The sequence below is a fragment of the Zalophus californianus genome, chromosome 1, assembly GCF_009762305.2.
Source record: "Zalophus californianus isolate mZalCal1 chromosome 1, mZalCal1.pri.v2, whole genome shotgun sequence".
In the NCBI taxonomy this organism is placed as follows: Eukaryota; Metazoa; Chordata; class Mammalia; order Carnivora; family Otariidae; genus Zalophus; species Zalophus californianus.
Genome location: NC_045595.1, coordinates 42,212,155 through 42,229,662, shown reverse-complemented (window position 1 = coordinate 42,229,662; position 17,508 = coordinate 42,212,155). Strand labels below are relative to the sequence as shown.

General features: G+C 36.6%; 1 protein-coding gene and 1 non-coding gene across 19 annotated transcripts in view; one reads left to right on the top strand and one right to left on the bottom strand.

The window, feature by feature from the left end:
• The window catches only part of CHL1 (cell adhesion molecule L1 like), a 209,788-nt gene that overhangs the window by 120,681 nt on the left and 71,599 nt on the right, over positions 1-17,508 (bottom strand). The gene's annotated exons all lie outside the window — the stretch shown is intronic.
• Positions 3,000-3,103, top strand: LOC113919059. The gene has a single exon (XR_003518798.1). It is a non-coding gene; the product is annotated as a U6 spliceosomal RNA (small nuclear RNA).

Here is a 17,508-nt window from a genome sequence, read left to right as displayed (position 1 = left end):
AGTTGGACCTTTGAGATTTTCAACTATGTTAGAAAGGAATATTAAGGAGATAATTGAAATCATTACATTCTGTGGCTCCCTGCATTCATCTCACTGTACTGAATTTTGTACTCAGTTAATTAATAGCAGTATAAAAAGCTACTTTGGCTTCTCTGGTGACACTACTTTTTAAAAGCCAATGATATTTGTAGAGAAAATGGTGGGACCTCTTCAAAGTTCACTGAAATGCCCAAGTCACGCAGCTGTAATGATGTCTTCATCCAATGAGAACTACCTTATTTTGTAATTCATCTTCCTTTTATAGAACTCTGCCTTTCATCAAGATGTGTGACTTGCAGCTGCAGTTTTGACTCGATCCAGAATCTAGCATAAAAGGTGAAGACTTGATAATGAAACCCTTGTTCTAATTAATATCTCAATCATGCTTGTAAACAGCCTTTTACTTCCAGTAGGTAAATCTGCTTTTAAAATGCAAGTATAGTTCAAGAGGGGAGGGGGGTGGGGGAATGGGTTAGCCTGGTGATGGGTATTAAAGAGGGCACGTACTGCATGGAGCACTGGGTGTCATATGCAAACAATGAATCATGGAACACTACATCAAAAACTAATGATGTAATGTATGGTGATTAACATAATATAATAAAAAAACATAAAAAAATAAAATAAAATGCAAGTATATGCAAAATGGTTTACTCAGGATTTCTGTTTATACAGAAAACATTCATGAGCATAAAAAGCAAACTATATTATTGTGATTGGTCAAAGAATGACAGCATAGGTCCTGCAATGTTTTATATTTAATTTCATTATCTACTACCAATGAAATTATAAATGAATCTACCTCCTCAGAAGTTTATAGGTTTTTTCCCCCATTACCACAAATGCATATAATTATCCATATTACGAATCAGCTTATCCATTGTTATGCCCACCTTAAAATGGGTATCTCAATCCAATTCAAATTTATTGAAAAATTAGAAAGTTCTGAGTAGTCTTTGAATCTACTGAAGTCAGAGAGAGGAGACATTCTTTTTTTTTTTTTAATTTATTTGAGAGAGATTGAGAAAGTGTGCGCATGTGTGAGTGGCGGCAAGGGGAGGGACAGAGGGAGAGAATCTTAATCATACTCTGAGCTGAGCATGGAACCTGAAATGGGGCTTGATCCCAACACCTATGAGATCATGAATTGAGCCGAACCAAGAGCTGGACACTTAACTGACTGAGCCACCCATGTCCCCTGAGTAGAGCCATTCTTTAAGATAAACATCATTTCTCCTCTTTCTTTTAAATATATCAGGTTCAGGATTTTCCTTTGAGTAGCTTTCTCTGGTCATGCCCATCTCCTCAGTGATATGTTATGAAGCTAGAAATGATACTTGTTGTGTTCTCTTAATAACTCCTAGTTCTTGACACATGGGATATTTAAAGGCCTGCATATCTCACATTTGGTTTTTATGGTCCACTTTTCATGGTATCCTTAAAGCAGTGAACAGCATATTAGTAGGATTATATACTCTCGTTAAAAAATTTGCCAGACTTCGCAATTAGTTTGGAACAATTCCTAATGATTTCCACACAAACACTTCAGTGTTGTTCACATACAGATGGTAGATAAGTACATCAATATACCAGACAATGCTCATCTTTTTACACTCATGACAACGTTTGTGTGCCATAAAAAATAAGTCAACATGAATAAATAATTCATTCACTTCTTTACTTTGATGTCCTCTTACTACTCAGTGCTCACATGAAATGTCACCTCAGAGTCCTTGCCAGTCCACTAATCCAGTGTTACCCATCATTCCCTTACAACTTCGTGTGTGATTATCAACAAAACACTTGTCAGTGATATCTTTTGTTTAGTTATTTGTTCTTCCCCCACCCCCTCTGGTTATTTCCAAAGGTGGTAAGCCCTATAAGGACAGGGATTTATATTTCCCTAATGTATCCCCACTCCTAGTACAGTATCTGGCACATAATAGGTATACAATAAATGCTAACTGAATGATATGAGTAGATGAATCAATGAGTGAGAGAGTGAATACCTGGAAAACACAGATGTAAATACATTAATTCATCAAATAATTAGCCCTACCATTAGTCAATGTTAAACAGTGATTTTCATGAATATGCGTATTATGATAAAAGAAGGGGAAAAAATGCCTTTCTACCAGTAATTCTCATCTGGATGAGGGAGGAAGGGATTTTCCCTCCACGGGGTATTTCACAATGTCTGGAGACGTTTTGTGGTTGTCACAGCTGAGAAGGTAATACAGGCATCCACTGGGAGGTCAGGGATGTTGCTGCTAAGGATCCAACATTGCACAGGATAGACTCCTAAAGAAAAAGAATTATCCAGGCCAACATTTTATAATGCTAATGCTTTCTACTATTTTTTACTCCTCATACATATTTAATTTAACACACATTTATTACACAACCACCACATGCTAATATTGAATTTCTCTGAGGAAAAAGACATGTTATAAATGTATTACAAACAGACTGACTAATAGATGGTTGGCTGGCTAGACTGATAGATGGAAGGATAGATGAATGGATACTTCATAGATGGATATATACATACATATATAAGTGTGCTATGAAATAAATATAATAATGCCTTCCTTCGAATGAAAGGCATATGTCTCCTCCCCATAAATGAAAATCCCTATGCCAAGTGAGATCTGTATTAACTATGTGGAAGGAGTGGTTCTGTAGTACATGATGAAAAAAGAAAACTGAAATCCAAAGAAAGAGTTCGAACAGAGGCAGTTAGAAAACAACCAGAGGTCCAAATAGTGGGGCTTATACTTAGATTACTGGATGGAAAATAAAAATTTTTTGTTTCCTAGAAGAGGTGCTGCATTCTATGGATGCAACATGTTCCATGAAATAGATGAGAAGTAGCAAAGGCAGGATTTATATTAAGAAAAGGACAGAGGTTGCTTCCTCCAAGTCTTCCTCATTTCCATTGTAGTATGGAGGGATCCAAAGTGCTTGCTTTACTAGCACATATACTAAAATTGAAACGATGTAGAGAATACCATGGCCCCTATATAAGGATGACATGAAAATCCATAAAGTCTTCTATATTTTTCAGTGGGATAACACTTTGAATAAAGTGCTAATAGTAACCGAGAATTCTATGTCTACCAAAACTATCCTTTAAAATTAAGGAGAAATTAATACATTCCCAGATAAGCAAAAACCGAGGGAATTTGTTGCTAGCATATCTGCCCTACAAAAAATATTAAATCCTTCAACCTGAAATGAGAGGAAACTAGACATTCACCTGAAATCTACAAACACAAAAAATAAAAAACGCTAGTAAACAAAAATATAAAAGACATTATATGTATTTCTTGTAACTGTCTTCTTCTCCTACATGATTAAAAAACAATGGCATAAAGATGAAATTTGTATGACAATAACAGCCGAAGGACAGAGGAGGTAAAGGATATACTGGAACAAAGTTTCTATATACTATTCAATTAAGTTAGTATTTATATGAACTAGATTGTTTTAGGTAAGATGCCAATTGTAATCCTCACGGTAACCACTAAAAAAAAATTTTAAATACAGAAAAAGACAAAAGGGATATAAAATATACACTAGAAAAATATTTAAAATGAAAGAAGACAGCAACAGAAAAACAAAAATGTAGACATATAGGGAAAAAAGCAAAATAAAAGATGTCAATTCCATCATATCAATAATTTCATTAGATGTAAATGGATTTAATATTCTAATAAAAAAAAGAGATTGCCAGAGTAGTTTAAATAAAATGATCCAACCAGATGCTGCCTAGAAGTGAAAAACTTATGGTTAAAAGATGTTTACAGGATGAATGTAAAAAGATAAAAAAATTTGCACACCTTGGAAAAAGTAAGCAAAACAGATCTTGGGTGGCTATACTACCATTAGACAAAATAAACTTTAAGAAAAAAATGTTACTAGAGACAACAGGGGACATTTTATAATGATAAAAAGTCAATCGGGAAGATACAACGATTACAAACATAAGTTTACCTAAAAACATAGCCCCCAAACATACAAGATAAAAACTGACAAAATTGAAGGGAGAGATAGACAATTCAACAATAATAGGTGAAGACCAATATCTCATTTTCAATAATGGATAGAACAACTATGCAGAAGATCAAGGAGGAAATGGAAGGCTTGGAAAGGTCCAGAAGTTTCCATGGACTTCTGTGGGACAGCACAGGTATTGCTGAAGATAAAAGCCACAGGGCCACTGCACCAAGATGAAAAAGACCTTTATTAGTAAGAATTCTCCACAGAAACAACAGGGTGTGTGTGTGTGTGTGTGTGTGTGTGTGTGTGTGTGTGTGTGTGTGTATCTATCTGTATATAAACATGCGCACACACACACACACACACTCAGAGAGAATGACAGAAAGGAAGAGAGAGAAAGTGGTTTCTTGTTTCTTTTAAGGGCTCATCCCACACAATTGTGGAGATCTGTTAAATCCAAAATCTGCAGGGTAGACTAGCAGCCTAGATAATCAATGAAGAATGACAATTTGATTCCAAAGGTCATCTGCTGGAATATTTCTTCTTCCTCTGGGAAGGTTAGACTATTCTCTTAGGGCCTCAGCTGATTGGATGGGGCCCACCCGTATCACAGAAGGAGATCTGCTTTACTCAAAGTCCAGTAATCTAAAAGTTAATCTCATCCAAAAAATACCTTCACAGAAACATGTAGAATAATGCTTGACAAAATATCTGGACACTGTGGCCCACACCAGTTGACACATAAAATTAACATCACAGGACTCCAGTGATGAGTTGGATAGATGATGTTGCCAAGACTCAGAGACACCTAACAGCATGAGCAAGACTTGAGACGGACAATAAAAAAGGCAGGGTTTTGGGACCCTGGTAATCCAGGAGAACCAGCCTGATCACAACTGTACCAGTCTCATAATTTACAAGAGGTGGTGGTCATAACTGGGTGACTGACATTAAATGCTAATGGCAAAGCATTGTCCTGAAGGCAAGCAAGGAACTACAAGCTAGCATAAGACTGAATACTTACATAGGAGTCCCTTTCTACTGCACTCTTGACTCATGTACATTCCCAAGCTCCTGGGCAATGTCTTGGGGTATATAAGTGGAAAAAAGAATAATTCTGAAACACTGAGAAACTAGGGAGATTAAGTTACTTAAAAGGGTTGCAGAGTTTCTCGCCATGAACATTATTCAAATTTTAGACTGAATAAATTTTTGTTGTGAGAGGATCTCCCGTGCCTTGTAGGATTTTTAGAGGGAGCACTGACCTCTATCCAGGAGAGGCCAGTGGTACCCCATCCCCCGTCATGACAATCAAAAATATGTCTATATATTGTCAGGTGTTCAGGGGGGCAGGGTACAAAAGCAACACAACTGAGAACAACTGGGTTAGAGATTGTGATATTGTTAATTGGAAAATTATCTGGCCAATTATATTTGTGTGTGTGTGTGTGTGTGTGTGTGTGTGTGTGTGTGTGTGTGTTGACAGGGGCACTTGCTAACAGTTAACTCTTAAAACCAGGGAGGAAAGGTTTCCTTTCTAGTATTCATAAGTACAAGAGTATTCATTAAACTTATTTATTGAACTAAACATCCAACCAACAAACGAAGTTCTAGTTCATCTCTTTACCCTTCACTCTCTCCTCATATAAAAAGTGATTTACTTGATTGTAGTCAAGGTGATGGTTTATAGTAGTGGAAACTCCTGAGTCTTTACCCTAGTGCTCATTCTTAAATGCTTGCCTTTAAATAGATTCAGGTGTCTTTGTCAGATCGTCCTCACATCTAGTAAAATTACCAGAAGCAGTTATGATTCAGCATTATCAGTAATAAAAATGTTTCAGCATTTTAATGCTTACCTAAATTAATTTCGCAGGTCCTCAGTTTGCTCTTAATAATAAAATGAGATGCTACAAATTGTTTTCTTTTTTAAGAAGAATGCTTTTCAATTTTCTTGACATATTTTGTTGGAAAATGGTTTAGATACAAGCCATGCCAACACCGCACTCTCTTGAATATCCCCTGCAAAATCTCCCACTCTTTTAGGTACAAACTGCCATCGTTGTTTCTGCCTTTAAAATAAATACCTTTAGTTTGCCAATAACATTTTTAAACATTTGTTTTCTTTTTATCTTTTATATTGATCCTGACTTAGCAAAGATATGCCTTAAGATCAATACAGTATCAGTACAGATTTTTTCTTTTTTGTTTTCTTTTTGTCTAGTAGAAACCTGATTTTATCCCAACATAATCATAATCAGCACTTAACAACAACAACAACAACAACAAAAAACCACTGGACATGTGGGGGAAAAAATCTATATTTTCATGCGATGGTTTTGCACTCAGTATGAAAAAAATGCTTGCCAAGTAAAGGCATTAACACATTTTCAAGGGATTTTTCAAATGTATTTTTTTCCCCTTGGCTCAGCATTTCATTTTTACAGCATCTATTAATCAAGTCTAAGCAGGCTTTAAATCCCCAATTCCTGCTTCAGATTATTTCACAATTGCTGTCCTCTTCTGTCTTTGTCTCTGGTACCATCTTCCCCTGATTCCATTGTTTTAGTTGAGCTCTTTGCTCTGCACTTTCAATCATCCCACGTCTACCACCCTTTGAGAAGAGCAGCCATTAATGTCTAAGGCCATACAACGAGGACTAATATTTATACTTTCAAAGAGAATTCACTGAATAATAAAGACCATTTAAGAAATGCCAGGAAAAATGGATTACTCCAGAATACAGAGCAACCAGTCCAGATTGGAGAACAACGCCATTTAGTTCTGAGGCTTGGAAAAAAAAAAAAAAAAAAGGAAAAAAAGAAAATGACTAAAATCCATCGTTGTTCTTTATTGTATTTGGATATTAAAACTCCCAGAATCTAAGAACCACTTAACTTAATCAAGAAAGGGGAAGACAACAGGTATACATTTTAAGAAATTAAAGATGTATAAGAAGATCAAAAACTACGGTAATGCACAGAACCAGATACTTTCCCCATAGAAAAATAATTTGATCAAAAGGGTTTTACTGTTTCACTGAGGTGGAAAGGCACAGATAAGTGGTTGCCTATTTTCTTCTCTGGCTTATTCTTAAAAGTAACTGACAAATTGCTAAGAATCTAAAGGCTAAACACCATTAACCTATTTTTTCAGGTATCTGTCATAATTCTAAATATTGTTATTCTATAGGTCCATTTTTATGCATGCCTCCAGAATAATAGTAAGATCTGGGCATGAGAAAGATAGAGAGAAATCAGAGGAATCTCAAGTTGCTTGAAACCAGTGAAAACCAAGAGCAAGCCCCTATCTGAAACCCAAGCTTCCTGGATTTTTCTTCCACAACAAGATTCAAAATAACATCATTTCTTGTTTTGTTCCAATCCTTGATGAAGTTCAAGTACTGAAACATTTTCCTGTCTGAAATTTGCAGACTGCCATTCAGAACTTCATAGAATATTACCTTGATTGAATAACTGTGTGTGTACCTCTGCAAGGAAATGGTGTGTCTATTCATTAGCTCCGGTATCCCAAATCTACCATTATGCTTCTTGAAAGTGACAATAAATTGCTTCCAAATACAATTTCTTCCCATCCTTTTTATGGATATTATAAAAAAGCAGCAAATCAAAGAGGAAAACAGGTTAATTTTATGCCAATCACAAAACCTGGTGACAGGTGTCGCCATGTGTTGCGACAAAATCTCTTGGCCATGGGTCATTGCTTTGAAAGGAACTAACGAATGGCTTGCAGTACTGTGACACACTGAAATGCCCCTTGGGATCTCATGCAAAGATCTCATGACAGGTATGAAATTAACTCGTGGTATCATGGTATTTTCCAAACATGACAGCTTCCAGAGTAGTTGCCACTTAGCACAGTGGGGATTGTGGGAGGAACTGAGACATCTAGTAAATGATTTCAGTGGGATCTCCTTAAGGGCCATAAGAAAAACCATCCCCCGAGAAAATGTGGAGGAAGTTAAAATTATAGAAGGTGGGGCTCAAATACGTAGCAGTTAAGCAAAAATAATTCTGTTTTGGATACTCTTGTAACTTTAATTTGCTTCCTGGACTAATTTCCACAGAGAAGATGAATAAAGTATCCATTATTATAATTTTGAAGAGCTCTTTATTTCTTCCTTGAATTAGAACAAGGGTTTCAGTCATGAGCTGAGGAAGTACTGGAGCAACCACGCTTTTTTGCAGCACACGTGTGCGCAGGCACGCGCATACGCACGCACGCGCGCACACACACACACACACACACACACACAAAACGGCTGTACCATGCAAAATAAAACACTAATGTCCACACTGTAACTAAAACCTATAATTATGTTATATGCAAAAGTGTAAAATCTGGAAACAGTAACTGTAAAACCCTTTGTTATAGAAAAGATAGATGTTGAAAGAGCAAAGCAAAATAGTTGCATCATGTAATAAATGTGTCACAGGCTTACTTTACTGACTTCTGAGTTAATTGTCTTTTCTATATCAATTCCAAATATCACGTCAAAGATAATATGAGGAAATGAGTAAATAGGGAAAAGGAAGAATAGGAAAATTTAGCATTTAGAAATAAAGTCACATAAACAAGGTATTTATTTTCTTTGAATTCCTAATATAAAAACAACATGCAAGTTATGAATGCCACTTTTTTGCATAATTTTCATAGTATAAGGTAAGAGAAATCACAAGTGCAGTGATTACAGCTTGCAATGCAAGCAAATGTTAGTCCTGAAAAGGATAAAAGGAACATGTGACTATAAACGTGGTAGGGCACCAGAAATTATATGGGATTCAAAGCTATGTTCTTCTGCCAACAGACAAATTAAGTGTCTTAATGTTATGTGTGTATACAGATACAGACCATTAACTCTGGTTTCACAATCTGGGCACTAGAGGCTAACTCCTGGTTCTTTATTTTGCTTTTATTCAATACAAATTTTCTCGAGAATTCCTTTATGACCCCAGCATGTGGACATTATTGTTTAATTCTAGAACTGTAACTACCTTAATCACCAAATAATACCCTTCAATTTCCAAGCAGATGTTCAATATGTTCTTTAAGATTAGTAAGCAGTTAGCATATATAGTGAGTGATTTCCTAAAATGACTATATATGTAACAAACACTATATAACAAATACTCTGTGCCAAGCACTGTTCTAGGAACTTTACAAGTAATTCACTTAATCTTAATAATAGTAACCCCATAAGGTACGTACTATTAATAAATCTCCAACTTTCAGATGAGATAATGCTGGTACAGAGAAGACAAAGGTAACAAGTCTATAGCTGATAAGTGGCATACTCTGGAATTGGACCAGAGTCCATCATCTTCAACCTCCATGATACTGTGGAAGTCCTTGCCAGACCATTGTACAACAACCCTTCCAGGCATGAGGTTTCCTTTGGGACTCCCATTCTTCTTGCTTTCACCTATTTAAACCTCATGGTCAAAGAAAATGGAGTCACTGGATTCCATTCGTTGTACACTGCCAACTTTATAAAACCCAACTGTCTTCTAAGCAAGCTAAACTCCACCCTTCCCTATCCCCAACCTCCCAGAAAGTCTCTGAAGAAAGGCTGTAATGGTGTTAATATTTTGATGACATCAGCCTTCAGAACTCGAGATGTTTCATTCAACATATTTTCTTGAGTATCTATGAAGTATATACATCATTTATATTACATATGTTGAAAAGAGTGGTGAATTAAACATACATAATCTTTACCTTCACAACACTTTAGACTGGTGGGGAGAAGGTATGTATGATAAAAGTAATCATGTCAATGAATGTGTGATTATTTATTTTAAATATTTTTTAAAAGAATGGTATAAAACAGTGATTTAGACTTTGGAGTCCAGTAAGTCTTCAGCCCCAACTCTTCTGATTACTAGTTTTTAGAACATGAATGACTTTCTTAAACTTTTAAATTCTCATTTTAAAAAAAAATCGAGTAGAAAGGAATAATAGTGTTTTAAGGATTAAATGAGTTAACATATAAAATACTTAGAAAATTGCCTGGCATACAATATATACACTCAATTAATAGTATTTTTACAATTGTTCACAGTGTTTATATTTTATACACCCTTCCTCTTACATAAGTTTATCTTTACACTAGTGTTCTTTTCAGACTAAGAACTATCCTTTTGAATAATAATAAAGACCTTTTTTTCCAATTACAACAAATAAAGGTTCTTCATTACAGAACTGTAAGTTTATCAAATTTTCATTCAATATTTTTATGAATACATAAAAAAATTAGACTACTGGAAAAAGGCAAACACCTGGTCCTTAAGTGTCCACTGTTCCCTGTCTGTGACATCATAGAAACCATCTGCTAACTCTCTCTGTAGTGAAGTACTAAATATTTCACTATGATGGGCAAAATTTTGTCATTCTACATAGCAACTAAAACAATTTGTTTTTTTACAGAGATAAGACTTTTTCATAAACCACTGCTGCCATCAATACACATCAAGAGAAATAATATCGAAGTTAAAAGCATCTATATAATATAACTGGAAAATAAATTGATTACTTGCTTCTGTCCTATAGATTATGGATTTGTTTTTTCAACCTGACAATGGAAATCTGACCAATAAATAGAAAGTTGAAGTAACAAATCATTTTGACATAGAAAAATATATCCATAAGATGTTGGTATGATACTAGATGATGAGTCACACAATGAGTAAGAGCTTGGCCCAGCCCTACTACTCAATGGCTATGTAAACTGGGGCAGTCATTGATTCCCACGCTCTCTAATGTAAGGGGCAGTTTCATCATTAGTAAGTGGGTAGAATAATTCCAACCCACAGGTTGTTGTAAGAATTAAGCACCTATTATATGCCTAGTGGCACTAGGCACTGAAGATACAGTGGTGAACAAGACTAAACTAGAGTCCATGCTAACAGAATTCACTGTCTACATTGCTTAGTTAGAAAAGGAAGATATGACTCCTTATTTCACAAAAATGCTAAGGATAAGCTAAATGGTCCACCAGACTGATAAATGAAGACACTGCAAAGATCACAATGGTTCATATATGGAAAAACATAAGAATTCAATATAGCATTAATAATATTTCTTGCACATTATCAATTGGGTAAATCCTCATACAAATAAAAGAAACAAAGAAAAATTGTGCATTAAGGCAGAATATACCTTGTACTCCACAAACTGTGGGAAGCAATATTCCAATTGCAGATATCTTAAATGTTCCTGAAAATGGTCAAAATTAGCCTATTAAAATTTTGAAAATCATGTTAGGAGAAACCAAACAATGTGCTGCTTACAATGAAAGGGAACTATTGGTAACATAAATGTCAACCCATCTCACACTAGAGGTAAAAATCATACCAAACAATATACCAGGAAATTCCAGTGCAGTATCTGGGATTAGAAGACTGTAGGTAGATTAACTTAAAAGTCAAATCTTTTCTCATTTAAATTGTCTGAATAGTGGGCATATTTATTCTGTTTAACTAAAGACAGCCTTAGTTGGGTTAATAGTTCTGAATGCTCTAATTTGAGGATGGTTTATCTTAGGCAAACATATTTATATTGAAATAGTAATATGTTTGAATATTAAATTGTGTGTGTGTGTGTGAATACACAATGTTTTACAAGGATTAGAAATTGCATGTGATATTGTACTCTTTTCTAGATTTGCCCTTTATGATATGGTAGCCTCTAGCCACATATAGTTATTTAAATTTAAATTAGTTAAAATGAAAGATAATTAAAAATTTATTTTCTCAGTCACACTAATCACATGGAAACTACTCAACAGCCACATGCGGCTAGAGATGCACATACTGGACAATGCAGATACAGGACATTTCCATCATTGAATGAAGTTTTATTGAGTAGATCTGGTATGGACATTCATTCATTTATGCATTCATTTTTACTCATTTATTTTTGTTTCTTTTATTACTTTCATTAAGTACCTACCACGTAGCACTAGGCGTTATGCACAAACAATGAATCATGGAACACTACATCAAAAACTAATGATGTAATGTATGGTGATTAACATAACAATAAAAACATTTTTAAAAAAAGTACCTACCATGTGCCAAGCCCTCGGCTAAGCCATGGGACAAAATGATAACCAAATATAGATATTGTTCCACTTCCCATGAAACTTACATTCATATGGGATAAACAGACACTAACTAAATGTTCATGGAAATAAAGTTAAAACTGTAAATATGAACAATGCTAAGAAGGAGAGGCAAGGGGTGTAATTTTAGAGGGAGAAGACTGAAATACCTAGGAAAGATGACTAATGAAGTTACCATTGACATGAAATAAAAGATGTGCAGGAGTTGGTTCAGCAAAGAGGGAAGAAAGTGTATTGAACAGATAGATGATCACATGCAAAGGCTCTGTGGTAAGGAGGGCCTGGAGAATGTGAGGGGAAAAAAGGTCAGTGTGTGGGAACTAAAGAGGGTAAAGAGAGGGGAAAATTAGTCAAAGTTGAGCCTGGTCCATATTATTGACACCTTGTAAACCATGTAAAGAGCTTGTCTTTACCCAAAAAGAAATGGAAAGTAATTTTAAGCAGAAAGGTGCTGTGGTCAAATTTGTGTTTCAAAAAGAATCTCTGGGTACAGTATGTAGAACTACCATATGGGCAAGAGTAGAAAAGAGTAGTTAGGAGACACATCCATGCATGTGACCATCTCTCCACCTGTCACTTCCAGTTTAAATAGAGGCAGGCAGATTATAACAAGAAAAAGCATCCATATTAATATGGCTAAATTTTTAAAGGAGTTATTATGATAGAAAACAAACTTGACCTCAGACTTATGGATATGATAATTTCATAACATATGTGATTTTTTTTTCTATCCACAGAAGCAACAGAAGGAATAGACAGGGAAGAATGTGAATAAGCTGAATTTAGCTCCAAGCCAATATTGATGAGACTTAATGGTAACACAATAAAGGTCTAGAGAACCCAACTCCTGAATAACATTAAAGGAGATAACAGGGGCATCTGGGTGGCTCAGGCCATTAAGTGTCCAACTCTTGGTTTCGGGTCAGGTCATAATCTCAGGTTTTTTTTTTTAATTTTTTATTGTTATGTTAATCACCATACATTACATCATTAGTTCTTGATGTAGTGTTCCATGATTCATTGTTTGTGCATAACACCCAGTGCTCCACGCAGAACGTGTCCTCCTTAATACCCATCACCAGGCTAACCCATCCCCCCATGCCCCTCCCCTCTAGAACCCTCAGTTTGTTTTTCAGAGTCCATCATCTCTCATGGTTCTTCTCCCCCTCTGACTTACTCCCCTTCATTCTTCCCCTCCTGCTATCTTCTTCTTTTTCTTTTCTCTTAACATATGTTGCATTATTTGTTTCAGAAGTACAGATCTGTGATTCAACAGTCTTGCACAATTCACAGCGCTCACCATAGCACATACCCTACATAATCTCAGGGTTTTGAGAAGGAGCTCTGCGGCTCCTCGCTTACAATAGAATCTGCTTGGGATTCTTTCCTTCTCCCTCTCCCTCCCATCCCCTCTCAAATAAATAAATAAAATCTTTTTTTAAAAAGGAGATAACAGAGGCTAAGGGGGAAATAATTAAGTTTGGGAATGATAATTATCTCTAAGGAATTAAAGAGCTTAAATAACTGTGTAAAAGACAGCTAAACTAAAACACACTGATTTAGGTTCCTAGACAGGAAACTCTCCATTGGTCAGGGTGGTGCAAAGCAACCACTTTCAGAGGGTGCAGTAACATGGTCACAGGAGGGGCACATTCTTTTTTTTTTTTTTTTTTTTTTTGGCCACGAAAAATCCACTGAGCAAATTCTAGCTATTTTATATCCGGTAAAAAAAACAAAAACAAAAACTAACAGAAAACAAACTATGAACTCCTCACTGTCGCTAGAATATTTGCTAAGTTCCTGCTTTCCTACAGTCTTTGCACCTGCTGCTGCCTTCACTTGAGTGGTTCCTTCCCAGTTATTCACAGAGCTACCCTTCAGTCAAATCTCTGGTCCAATGTCACCACTTCAGAGAGGCTTTCCTTGGCTAGCCCGTCTAACAGTGGCCCCGTGTCCTCACTTTTAATAGGAAGTATCATCACCTGACACTTTATTACCTCTTTATTGGCTTGGCTGTTTGTTACCTCACAATATTAAGACTATAACTCCTCTAAAGACAGAACTTTGTCTTACTCATCTCTATATCCCCAGCACCAAACGCCTGGCAATTATTGGAATTCAAAAAGTAATAGGTGTAAGAATGACTGAACAAAGGATGGATCAAGTTGGAAGTAGGAGTCCAGCAGTCAGACATCTTTGGAACTTATGCCACAAAATGTGCTGATTGCTGCTTTGAACTATTTCAGTATAAACTCTTACCTGATCTTGTAATTTGTTTCCACAATGTAAACAACTCCATAGTCTTCTAGATATGAGACCTAAAATTCTCTTTTGCTTAGGGCTACTTGACATTGAAAGTGTCATGGCTACTGTACTAACTTACTACATAAGCTACATGAGGGAAGAATCTATGTCCAATTCATCTTCCATATTTCCACAGAACCAAAAAAAATAGTGTCTTGTAACAAAAGAAGCCTGTGCTCTTGAAATGTTTCTGAGAGGAAAGAGGAAAAGGATTATGAAAGAAGGCTTGAAATCTATGAATTAGAAATACACACATTACTAAACCTAAGACTTGGAAGAAGATCATAGAAAGTCCATTCAGAAATGACAAAGAACAGTGTGTTGATAAGAATAAAAAACAAAATTATGAATTGGAAATATGTCTGTCAGTACCCCTAAGACTTGGAAGAGTACAGAAAAGTCTGTGCAAATTCTGCAAAGAACAAAGTAATAAGAATTATAGCAACAAATGATGATGGACTCTGAAAAACAAACTGAGGGTTCTAGAGGGGAGGAGGGTGGGGGATGGGTTAGCCTGGTGATGGGTATTAAAGAGGGCACATTCTGCATGGAGCACTGGGTGTTATGAACAAACAATGAATCATGGAACACTACATCAAAAACTAATGATATAATATATGGTGATTAACATAACAATTAAAAAATTAAAAAAAAAGAATTATAGCAACAACTATAACAGAAATGTAGACACACTCTGAGACTTTCAAAAGGATAAGTAATTCCCCCAATATATTTGGCATTGCTTACATGTGCTTGTATATGTGAAGCATGTTTTAAATAACAGTAGAAATATTATGGTAAAGCATAAAAACAATGAAAATTTTAAAGTAATTGATGGATATAAGAACTCCCTGTATTCGTATTGGTAAAATTATTTATATGCATGTTTTTAGGAGTATGAAAATTTCATTTACCCAATTCTGTTGAAATCCTGCTATATTGCAGAAAACGTCTACCGTATGACTTCAGTCAGCACATATCAAAACAGTGTTTTATCACAATGCTATTTTTAATAGCTAGAGATATGATTACCAAATAGAAATGTCACAAAAACATGATCTCCACTTAACATGAAAGATGACTTTTCATAAGAGGGCTTCAAACACAGCATGCGTATTAAAAGGAAGAACCAGGATGCATGCTTGATGCACAATACTCCTCCCCACATTCATCAATGTTCACTTTGATTTCCCTTTCCTCCCTCCACTGCTCCTCTGAATTTATTTGTCAGATAACCATATCGCACGTTTCCTGATTTCCACAGCTTAGCATGAATATATCAGCTTTTGCAGCTCTGCATCCCCGGCTTCAGTTGATGCCAATGTCCATTCAAAATTAAAAATTTTTGACAGTTTTTCTCCACCCTCACAAATTCCCTTCATTTCATCTCATGAGAATTTCCCCGTGTGGTAAATGTATCAAGCAGGTTTCTATAATGTCCCTGACAACCTCTCTGCCTAGGACTGGCTAGAAATAATCAGTGGGCACGAGGGTCGACGTTCAGGGAAAATAAAATAGGAGGCCTCATGCAGTTCTCCAATACAGGTGAAATTGGCTGATCAAGGATCCTCGCCTTAGGGAGAGCATTAGCCTGAAACGATTTCACTTTTACCCTCAAATGTGGCTTTCAACACTATTTTGCCAAATTCACCTTTCCCATCACTCTATGGTATCTTGTCATTCCATAAACCTCATGTCACTTCCTATCACTTAAGTTCAGGCTGATTCAAAATGCTCCCTCCTTCCTCATTTCTGGCCAGAACTAAGGCTGGATGGAATTTATTAAATGAGGAGAGGCATGCAGTCTCCCATTTTATTCTTCCTCTTTCTGTAGCATCTTGGAATTGTAACTGTCATTTCTAGCCTGTCTGTTGGGTCAGCCCCTGCACCAGCCCCAGGCACTTACACCTCCATCCCCTACCCATTTCTGCCCCTCACTCCTGATCCCAGAATGATCCCAGAACGATCCCAGAGCGTCCTGCAGCTGGTGTCAAAGCACTCTTAGCAACTCCCTTAGGTGAGGTACCCGCAAGACAGCTCACACCCAGCCACTTTCTACCAGGTCTATTTGATCTACAAGACATTCATGCACCCCTGCTGGACCCAAAGGTAAAAGTACAAGCTGCTCAACTGGCCCATCCTATGACCTCCCCCGAAGTGTCTCCTGCCCTGCCCACATCGGCACAGGCACAGACCAGGAAGTCCACCAGTGATTCAGATAACCCAACAGGGGACACGTTGCCAGGTTCCCATCTCTCAGGCACATCAATCTGTTCAAAGGATTATATCAGACGACTTCACGTGGCTTCGCATAAGGAAGAGTGCTACAGAGGGAGCCCCTCTTAGCACAAACAATGAACAATTTGCACCAACAATTTCAGAAACCCACTCTCGTCTTCCTGCCTCCAAATCTCTTCTTACACAAGCAGGGCAGCTGGTAATGTTGGGGAACTCCGGCTTCTCTGGGCTCTCAGGACGCCTTCCAGGAAGATTCTAGCCCTGAGATTTTATTCCTCTCTTTACTGAGATTTTTAATTCTCTCTTACTAAAGATTAACTGGGCTAATCTGTGTTTTTATCTGTGAACTCTAATTATCAATTTGGGATCCACAACAACAACAAAAATACGAAATCCCACTCAACATCCTTTTATCTTATTGATTGATTGGTTGTATTTATTTATTTGACAGAGAGAGAGAGAGAGAGCACACAAACAGGGGGAGCGGCAGGCAGAGGGAGAGGGAGAAGCAGGCTCCCCACTGAGCCGGGAACCCAATGCGGGGGCTCGATCCCAGGACCCCGGATCATGACCTGAGCCGAAGACAGACACTTAACCAACTGTGCCACCCAGGTGCCCCTAGTCATCATTTCTTAATATATTTTCCATGCCACCACTAGATCTATAAAATCTTATACTTTATTATTCCAAATTATTTTCCTCACTGTTTGAAATTAATATAATATAGAAGCTTGAGAAACCTACTGCTTTCTTCATGCAAAAGATTGTTTATCTACAGAACATGT